We start from the raw sequence: 8,122 nt of genomic DNA, 5'->3' as shown, positions 1-8,122 counted from the left end.
AGACCTTGGAACGATCCAAGGCATGTACTGATTCTGCTTTGGAGATAGCACTTTGGTTGCTACCCCAATGTTATTTTCAGTGGCCCATAAAGATGTAAAAAACAAACAAACATATTTTCACAAGACACCACAGGTCTGTCCTCTGGAGAATACTGACCTCCGATAAGGTCCACTGAATTTCTCACCAGAAGGAAGAAATTCCCTAAATAGTACAGAGAAAAACGCCAATGAGAATGCACAGCCAGTAATTGATCTGGACAGAATCACTCTAACAATAAAAATGTCAAGTTGTTTGTTCAAATGAGGGGGTGGAAGCTAGCTAAAAATGTAACTTACACTCTCCTTTCTTTCAATGACAGTCTGTACAAAAACAATGCAACTGCAATAAGCTCTAAGATGCCTGGAAAGATGCTTTGAAGAAAAATTTATTCTCTCAAAAGTTCATGTTTTCTCCTACACAATTCACAGTTTTCTCTTTCCTCCCCTGAATCTGCAAGATGAATTATGTAGTTTCCCTGGACCTCTTGGTTTCTTAGCAAATACTATAATGTCACACACAAGCCACCCCACCAGTCTGATTTCATGTAATGTTAAAGCATGCACAGAACAAGGCAATTTTCCTGTTTATGAAATGCTCTTTTTGAATGTGTAATTAGCACATTCCATCTGGGTATTGTTTTCTTAACTGGTAGCTTGATCAGGTAAGTTTAAGTCCAGCAATCGTAGAACAGACCTTAGACTGGTATAAGGTGGTCTGTTGTGATCTCATGTGGCTGTTATCAAAGGTCACACTTCTGCATCAGTGGTTTTCAGTTACTGCAGGATACTATAAAGTGCTGCCATTCCTGCTGATTTATGCTGACCTTTTAAACCCTTCCCCTATTCTGCCAAAGTTCATGCAAGTGCTTTTCCTTACTTGCTGAGGGCAATATTAATGTAAAAAATAAATACAAGGATACTAACAGGGTGTGATGGAATCATACAAGCATGAAAAAGGACCGACAAGATCTTGGTTGGGCACCTAAATCCTAAAGATATGCTTAATGGAATAGCTTGCACTGATATGGATACTAGCATGTATGTTTAGTGTGAATCCATCCATACATGATCTCAGATGTTACAGTATTGGGCCCATAGACTGCGCCCTCCTAGCAGATTCCTGGCAGCCACCAAAATGCTTTCAGAATGTATCAGAAGTGAGCTTTCTCCAGGCTTACCTCTACAACACCTTCTTTTTTGTCTGTCCCAAAGTGCACCTGCACTTCTGGGTCAGTTCACAACACCACTGACCCAATAATCATAAAATTGTAGAGTTTGAAGGGACCCCCTGAAATATGGGTATCTCAACTAAAGCACCCATGAAAGTTGGCCATCCAAACTCTGCTTTAAAACCTCCCATGAAGGAGAGTCCACCATTTTCCAAGGGAGTCTGTTTCACTGTTGAACAGCTCTTTCCATCAGAAAGTTCTTCCTGATGTTTAGTCAGAATCTCCTTTCTTGTTTTCCTAGCCAAAGAGGAACCCCCTGTTTCAGCATGTATTGTTCAAAGCACATATGATCTGTTATGACTGATATGGAACAGTTGCTTGCGTACGTTTATTATTTTTGTACCTAGTCAGGACAAGTGGGCAACAGAGTGGCATTCTTAATCGCTACCCTCCAACCCTTACTCTGAAAGCAGTGTAATATTTATATTTAAATGGGCTTTCAGTGGCCAGAGTTTCAGCACTATAGGGGAAGTTGGGCATAATCAGTGTAATGGAAGGTTTTAACATTCAGATATAGTTAATTTCAACAATTAACATATGGGGATGAGATAGGTTATAAATCAATCAATTGGTGAATATTGCCCCAAGTAGAATGACCAGATGAAAATGACAGAGTTCCCGCACCTTTAATATATGTGTAGAAGAGGTAATTTCAGCAAGTGTTGCTTATCATATAAGCTATACATGCTGAAATTTCCTATTTACACGTGTATTAAAGGTACAGGAGTCTCATACTTTTCTTACTCACTGGGCTACCTATCAAAGATTATTTTTGAAATCTAGACACCCTGGTCAATGCTTGTAAGATTTCTACTACATCTAGGGCTGCAGCAAGTCCACCTTTTATTTTATACATGGAGAGCCATCATTTATTTTTCACAACTGATTCCCCTTCTAACTACTACCACCAAATAAAAGTATTTTTTTGTTTACCAATGTATTTAGCTATATCCGAGTAGCTGCTGCAATTTAGGCAGCCAGCTAGGCTTCTATAAAGGTAATAATAGATTCTTTATTATAAACAATAAGGGTATGATAAGGTGAATACTACACTTCTATTTTTTACTGATTATTTGAGCCTTACTTGGATTTACTATAAAAAGGTTACTGTAACTTTAAACAATAGTCACAAAGGTTTATATAAGGCTGGCTGATAAAACGTAGTCCCTAACCCTATTTGATTTATATGCCAGTTATCCTTACTCCTTCTTCCCAGTGGAATGGTCTCCCTCGGGGGGTTGTGGACTCTCCTTCCGTGGAGGTTTTAAAGCAGAGATTGGAGGGCCATCTGTCATGGATGCTTTAGTTGAGATTCTGCATTGCAGGGGATTGGACTAGATGACCCTTAGGGTTTCTTCTAACTCTACAATTCTATGGTTCTATGATAATCTCACTACCAAGTACTGTGCCGCTCAGCTGGTTTTCTTGGAGCTAAACTTCCAGGCAATTCTCACTCATGTCAGCTCCAGAAGCTTCTTAGTGAATTCTCCTCAGCACCCTTATATGGCTTCACTACTAATCTGGAGCTTAAAACAGCAATTTAGCTCTTTTGGGCAGACTATACTGAAAGGCTTTTCCCTAGCCTCAAATAGCCCTTTGCCCATCTTGCTTCTTCTCCAGCACCAATCTTCTCCCTCACCTTATTCCTAGCCATGCTCACTCTACTTTGTCAACTCTGGCTCCCTCTATCCCCTGGTCTCTCCTAACAGTAGCAGAAGAGGCTTATTTATATCCCAGCCAGCCTATCCTTCAACCAATCAGAGTTGAGTGGTATAGAATTCCCCCCACAGACCACTTTCCCCATCCAATGAGTGACCAACAATTTCTACCTGGAAACCAATCAAAAGTGTGATTTTGCAACCCACTATCTCAGTACGTATTTAAAAGAACCCAGTTTTTCCAGACCAGACTTCTGTGTAATTAACAGCCAAATGTCAGGCACTAACAGATAATTTAATTCTTACAATGCCCCCACCCTCATTTCCACACATTGTATCGAAACAAAACCCAGCTCCAATAAAGAGATTTTTTTTTTAGAAAATGATTTCTCCACAAAGGCAAAGAAATAGGAACATTAAGCACACACCAGAACTGAAATTTATAATAATAATAATAATAATAATAATAATAATAATAATAATAATAATAATATCTTTATTGTCATTGCCCCCTCTCGGGGACAACGAAATTACTTGGCTGCTCCATCCACCCAGGTAGGGCACTCCACACAAAATCAAAACAACTATAAAAACACTAATTAAAACAATACAGTATAAAACAGCAAGGAAGATTAGATGACTTTCAAAGTCCAGGCTTCCCATTCAGGGCCGAGATCGCTCTGGGGAAGAAGCTGTTCTTAAGACGGCTCGTTCTTGTCTTCACCGTCCTGTATCTCCGTCCCGACGGCAGGAGCTCGAAGAGACAGTGACCAGGATGCGATGGATCTTTTATGTAATATGCTGTTAGTCCTACAAAATAAGTGAGCATGTGATGTGTTTCATCAGTCAAATTTCTACTGGCAGGAGCATGTTTGCTAGGCTTAGGAGTTTAACAATTAGTAATGGGACGCAGGTGGCGCTGTGGGTTAAACCACAGAGCCTAGGGCTTGCTGATCAGAAGGTCGGCGGTTCGAATCCCCGCAACAGGCTGAGCTCCCATTGTTCAATCCCTGCTCCTGCCAACCTAGGAGTTCAAAAGCACACCAGTGCAAGTAGATAAAGAGGTACTGCTCCAGCAGGAAGGTAAACGGCATTTCCGTGTGCTGCTCTGGTTCGCCAGAAGCGGCTTAGTCATGCTGGCCACATGACCTGGAAGCTGTACGCTGGCTCCCTCGACCAGTAAAGCGAGATGAGTGCCGCAACCCCAGAGTCATCTGCGACTGGACCTAACGGTCAGGGATCGTTTTAATGAATCTCACTTCTCTTCAGATCATTGTGATTATATATTGCTATTACTTATGCCATAACAACCTTCCAGACAAACTAGAAGGGCAGCATCTGACACATTTACAATTTAGTATTTAGTAATGTTTAGAAGAGGCAGAGGAACCAGAGACCAAATTGCAAACATGCGCTGGATTATGAAGAAAGCTAGAGAGTTCCAGAAAGACATCTACTTCTGCTTCATTGACTATGCAAAAGCCTTTGACTGTGTCGACCACAGCAAACTATGACAAGTTCTTAAAGAAATGGGAGTGCCTGATCACCTCATCTGTCTCCTGATAAATCTCTATGTGGGACAAGAAACTACAGTTAGAACTGGATATGGAACAACTGATTGGTTCAAAATTGGGAAAGGAGTACAGCAAGGTTATATATTGTCTCCCTGCTTATTTAACTTATATGCAGAATTCATCATGCGAAAGGCTGGGCTGGATGAATCCCAAGCCGGAATTAAGATTGCCGGAAGAAATATCAACAACCTCAGATATGCAGATGACACAACCTTGATGGCAGAAAGTGAGGAGGAATTAAAGAACCTTTTAATGAGGGTGAAAGAGGAGAGCGCAAAATATGGTCTGAAGCTCAACATCAAAAAAATGAAGATCATGGCCACCTCCTGGCAAATAGAAGGGGAAGAAATGGAGGCAGTGAGAGATTTTACTTTCTTGGGCTCCATGATCACTGCAGATGGTGACAGCAGTCAAGAAATTAAAAGACGCCTGCTCCTTGGGAGAAAGGCGAGGGCAAACCTAGACAACATCTTAAAAAGCAGAGACATCACCTTGCCAACAAAGGTCCGTATAGTTAAAGCCATGGTTTTCCCAGTAGTGATGTATGGAAGTGAGAGCTGGACCATAAAGAAGGCTGATCGCCGAAGAATTGATGCTTTTGAATTATGGTGCTGGAGGAGACTCTTGAGAGTCCCATGGACTGCAAGAAGATCAAACGCATCCATTCTTAAGGAAATTAGCCCTGAGTGCTCCCTGGAAGGACAGATCGTGAAGCTGAGGCTCCAATACTTTGGCCACCTCATGAGAAGAGAAGACTCCCTGGAAAAGACCCTGATGTTGGGAAAGATGGAGGGCACAAGGAGAAGGGGACGACAGAGCACGAGATGGTTGGACAGTGTTCTCGAAGCTACAATCATGAGTCTGACCAAACTGCGGGAGGCAATGGAAGACAGGTGTGCCTGGCGTGCTCTGGTCCATGGGGTCACGAAGAGTCGGACACGACTAAACGACTAAACAACATTTAGTAATGATCCATGTGGACAGTATTATGGAAATGTTCCTTGAGCATGTGAGGATAGTGACCACTGAGATTCTCCCTCACCACCACCCCAGAATTTAATGCATGGTTTTCATGTCCCTTCACCTAATAGCACTTGCTACAGCTTCTAAGTAGATGGAATAAAACCCAAGTCTAATGTATGTGGCTCTGGAAAATGCAGCAGGCAGGGGACTTCACTTTGCCTTCAAAACATGCTTTCCTCAAAGCAAACATCAAGCTAATTGCTTCTGTGTTGTGTCTGGATTCTCACCAGCACAGGACTGCAGACATCCGAGGATTATTTACCTGCACCTGGACTGCCCACACAGGCTATTTTAAACTCCTATGAAATATAAGGAATCAATGCCAGTATTTGTGCAAGCAGTTTGATGCCAACTATAAATGTTAGCTTGGAACACTTTGCTTCATTGGCCAATGTGGTTAATATAAGCCCTGCTTCCATGTTTGCCTTAGACTGTCACGCGTTCTTAGAAACACCATCTTTCTAGCTCCTAATGAGGGATTTGGCAGGTGAGTATTCTCACTAAACGTTTGCTGAAATGAAATTTGAGGATCCATCCAGGAACTTGGTTTTCCTCATCACTGGACAGCCAGCGTGGTGAAGTGCTGGACTAAGCCCAGTGAGACCTGGGTTCAGTTCCCCATTCAGCTGTGAAACGGCTTGGATAATCTTGGGGTATGACACCGTCTCTGAGCCTAATCATCTTCATAGGATTGCTGCGAGGATAAAACGAGAGGGAGAATCAAGTACATTGCATAAAGACACAAGAGCATTTATTTATTTTTATTTATCTTAATTATTAAATTTCCATAGCACCCTTCATCTGATAATCACAGGGCAATTTACAATATAAAGAATGTAAGAGCGCAAGAGGAGCCTGATGGATCAGGCCAACAGTCTATCTAGCCCACATCCTGTTCTCTCAGTGGCCAACAAGATGCCTGTGGGAAACCCAGAAGCCGGATCTGATCACAAGAACATTCTCCCCCCCCCCCCTGCAGTTTCCAGGAACTGGTACAGTGGTGCCTCGCAAGACGAAATTAATCCGTTCCGCGAGTTTCTTCATCTAGTGGTTTTTTCATCTTGCGAAGCAACCCTATTAGCGGCTTAGCGGATTAGCGCTATTAGCGGTTTAGCGGTTTAGCGGCTATTAAAGGCTTAGCGGCTTAGCGGCTAAAAGGCTATTAGCGGCTTGGCGGCTTAGAAAAAGGGGGGGAGTGAAATAAATCGCAAGACTCGCAAGACTTTTTCGTTTTGCGAAGCAAGCCCATAGGGAAATTCATCTTGCAAAGCGCATCGAAAAACGGAAAACCCTTTCGTCTAACGGGTTTTTCGTCTTGCGAGGCATTAGTCTTGCAGGGCACCACTGTATTTGGAAGCCTTACTGCCTCCAGCTATGGAGGCAGAGCATAGCCATAATGGCTAGTACACTGCCATAAGGTCCTTGGGGGAAAGGTGGGATATGAATGTAATCTTCCATATACAGTTAGCAGCATGGGGAAAATTATGGAAAGACGATCTAAAATTTACAGAGTGCTATATGCTGAGACTCTCGAGAGTCCCATGGACTGCAAGAAGATCAAATCTATCCATTCTGAAGGAAATCAGCCCTGAGTGCTCACTGGAAGGACAGATCCTGAAGCTGAGGCTCCAGTACTTTGGCCAACTCATGAGGAGAGAAGACTCCCTGGAAAAGACCCTGACGTTGGGAAAAAATTGAGGGCACAAGGAGAAGGGGACGACAGGACGAGATGGTTGAACAGTGTTCTCGAAGCTACCAACATGAGTCTGACCAAACTGCGGGAGGCAGTGGAAGACAGGAGTGCCTGGCGTGCTCTGGTCCATGGGGTCACAAAGAGTTGGACACGACTAAACGACTAAACAACAACAACATATGCTGAAATTAAACTATATAAAGATGACATACCGCTGGTATCTAACACCCAGTAGGGTAGCGAAAACGTATAGGACTAATTCGAATGTATGTTGGAAATGTAAGGAAAAAGAAGGCACTTTTTACCATATGTGGTGGAATTGTACAAAGATTAAGGAATTCTGGGAAATGATATATAATGAACTAAAAAAAAAAGTTTAAAATAACTATTGTCAAAAGACTAGGAGCATTCCTTTTAGGAATTTTAGGTGCAGACTTACCAAAGGAAATGAAAAGACTATTCATGTACGCGACTACAGCTGCAAGGATGTTACTTGCCCAGCGATGGAAAGAGGAGAAGATGCCAACAGAAGCGGACTGGCAGATGAAACTCTTAGACTATGCAAAGATGGTGAGATTGACCAGGAAAATCAGAAATCAGGAGGATCGAAACTTCAGTAGGGAATGGGACAAATACAAAATGTATTTAAAAGAACACTGTAATCACTTGAGCCCTTTGGCAGGCTTTTAATAACTCCTGCAGTGTTACAGAGACTTTGGATATTTGGGAGGAATTTTGTATGTAGAGAAATTATAATATGCAGTTGACTTAGATATACTAAGGACCCACGGAGGGGAGGAGGGAAGTCCTAGGATTCAGAAGAATCTTGTTTAATTTCGGAATATCAATGTGTTAAATCTGAGATTTCTTTTGTAAAATGAATAACAATTATTTTTTTTAAAATAT

The sequence above is a fragment of the Podarcis vaucheri genome (assembly GCF_965113315.1).
Source record: "Podarcis vaucheri genome assembly, chromosome: 2".
In the NCBI taxonomy this organism is placed as follows: domain Eukaryota; kingdom Metazoa; phylum Chordata; class Lepidosauria; order Squamata; family Lacertidae; genus Podarcis; species Podarcis vaucheri.
Note: the sequence above shows the minus strand (reverse complement) of the source record.